This window comes from Herpailurus yagouaroundi, unplaced genomic scaffold (genome assembly GCF_014898765.1).
Source record: "Herpailurus yagouaroundi ecotype Mexico unplaced genomic scaffold, PumYag 182, whole genome shotgun sequence".
In the NCBI taxonomy this organism is placed as follows: domain Eukaryota; kingdom Metazoa; phylum Chordata; class Mammalia; order Carnivora; family Felidae; genus Herpailurus; species Herpailurus yagouaroundi.
This window is the reverse complement of record NW_024412413.1, coordinates 60,688,868-60,691,689: the sequence shown is the minus strand read 5'-3', so window position 1 is coordinate 60,691,689 and position 2,822 is coordinate 60,688,868. Positions and strand designations below refer to the sequence as shown.

General features: G+C 36.1%; 1 pseudogene; it reads right to left on the bottom strand.

Moving 5' to 3' along the window:
* Positions 1-1,830: 1,830 nt before the first annotated feature.
* On the bottom strand, positions 1,831-2,765 carry LOC121041106 (olfactory receptor 6C70-like; annotated as a pseudogene).
* Positions 2,766-2,822: the final 57 nt, after the last annotated feature.

The following is a 2,822-nucleotide window of genomic DNA, read 5'->3' as shown; positions in this document are numbered from 1 at the left end:
GAGAATTAGAAGATACTGAAGATCATTGTGAAAGGGGGTCCCCACATTTGTTTAGGTTTTGCCTCCAACTAATCCCACCAGTTTCTCAAGCTGAAAAACCAAGGATCTCCCCCTGACTCAGGCAAGGATAGGGAAGAGTAACTATTCTGAAATAATCCCAGAATATTCTTCACACAAAGGCCTGTACTCCAAGGGAAAAGATTTTTATGAGAAACACTTAAGAAGGCCAAAGAACACAGGCCCACTAAAAGACTGAGATTTAATCATAAAATTATAGAATGTTGTCCCTCTGCCACAATTTACAACCACAGCAACACATATCAAAGTGTCTCCACCAAAATACATAATAATTTCAAAGGAGAACTTTATGATAGAAAGAACTGGAAGACACTCATTAACCAAGTTAACAAATTTAACATCAGTAATACGATGTAGATATCATATACTCCCTGATACAATACCCTAAAAAGGGGATACCACCTCCATGGCATTCTCCACAAAAATGTACAGCCTCAATATAAACATGAGAAAATATTAGACAAACCAAATTGGCAGGCTTTCTACCAAATACCTGATCAGTACTCTTTAAATACATTAAGGTCATGAAAAACAAGGAAAGACTTAGGAATCCCACAGATTGGAGAAAACTAAGGTGCATGATCTCCATACTACAATTAAGTAGCTACAACATCTCCCTCTTATTCAGACATGCCTGTTAATTCCTTATTAATTAAAGAGAATTTAAATTACACAGACATCATCGTTACTTTATTTATGACTAGCTCATAGGTTTTAACATAATTGTGAAGGGCACTGATCAATAATTCTCTATCTTATAGAGTCAAGTATAATTATATCAAGTTAGCCCCTGAGGAATACTTCTGTTGCAAAGCCAACAGTGAAACCGTCTCATACACATATCTTAAAGAATCAGTTTTCAGGTAGCTGAGCCAGTATTCAAAACTACATGGTGTAGATACTAAACTGTTCTGCTTGAGTTATAATTACTTTTAATGTATACTAGCAGGGAGAAGTCAGATTACAGAAAAGATATATAAAATCTCAATAACAGGGGCGCCTGGGTGGCGCAGTTGGTTAAGCATCCGACTTCAGCCAGGTCACGATCTCGCGGTCTGTGAGTTCGAGCCCTGCGTCAGGCTCTGGGCTGATGGCTCAGAGCCTGGAGCCTGTTTCCGATTCTGTGTCTCCCTCTCTCTCTGCCCCTCCCCTGTTCATGCTCTGTCTCTCTCTGTCCCAAAAATAAATAAATGTTGAAAAAAAAAATTTTTTTTTAAATCTCAATAACATATACTCTTTTTTAAGCTTCTCCATAATTCTAGAATAATGGTTTCTTAAGGATACAAAAATACTGATTCAAGAGGATATATGCACCCTGATGTTTGTTTATAGCAGCATTATCAACATAGCCAAATTACGTAGACCAGCCCAAATGTCCAAAAGCTGATGAATGGATAAGGAAGTTGTGGTATATATGTAGAATGGAATATTACTCAGCCATAGAAAAGAATGAAAACTTGCCATTTGCAACAATGTAGATGGACCTAGAGAGTATTATACTAAGCAAAATAAGTCTGTCAGAGAAAGACAAATACCATATGATTTCACTCATATGTAGAATTTAAGAAACAAATGAACATGGGGGTGGGGGTAGGGGTAGGGGGAAGAAAGGTTCTCTATTCTCTATTCTGTTCCATTGATCTGAGTGTCTGTTTTTGTGCCAAAAGATCATTTCTTAAACTAGAAGTGTCTAAACAGTTTTTGTTCAGTTTTTTTTTTGATGTTTTCATATTAATTATTGCAAAAACAGTATTACTTGTCTGAAGCACAGAGTATCTTTCTAAATATGTCTCTGAAGGTTTGTTTAACTTACTGGTTTCTCAGAGTATAAATGAATGGATTCAACAAAGGGGCAACTGAAGTATTGAGCACAGCTACTCCTTTGCTTGAAGTAACTCATTTGCAGATGGCTTTATGTACATGAATATACAACTACCATAACTGATGGATACAATAATCATGTGAGAAGAGCAGGTAGAAAGGGCTTTTTTCTTTTGCTTAATTGAAGGGAATTTTAGAATTTTCTTGATGATATAAGAGTAAGAAAGGATTACTAAGAACAATGTGACAGTAAGGATCATCACAGCTAAGAAAAAAGCAATCAGTTCTAGTAAATGTGTGTCTGAGCAAGAAAGTTGCAGGACAGGAGAAATGTCACAAATGAAATGATCGATGATGTTTGAGGCACAGAAATCCAGGTTAAGAATTAAGATCAGTGGAGGGGAAATGACCAGGAATTCAGTTACCCAAGAACTGAGTACAAGCTGATGACAAATTCTGTTGTTCATGATAGATGTATAATGCAAAGGTTTACAGATGGCAACATAGCGGTCATAGGACATAGCTGCCAGAAGGAAAAATTCTATAATCCCCAATAATATGTAGAAAAGTAACTGAGATATACAATCATTATAGGAAATGGTCTTTTCTCTGGTTACAATGGTGATTAGGAATCTGGGGAAACAAGCACTTGTGAATGAAATTTCCAGGAAAAAGAAATTACGTAGGAAGAAATACACTGGGGTCTTGAGATGAGAGAATCCAGTAGCGTGAGGGCAATGATGGTTAAGTTTCCTATCATACTCAACTCAATTTAGAAGTAGAAATAAAAAAATTACAATCTTTAACTGAGAATAATCTGTCAGTCCCAGAAGGATAAACTTTATCTGTTTTGTATGGTGCTTCATTTCTCTTTTGTGATGTCAAACAAATTCTACAAATAAAAAGGTACAATAATAAGAAAC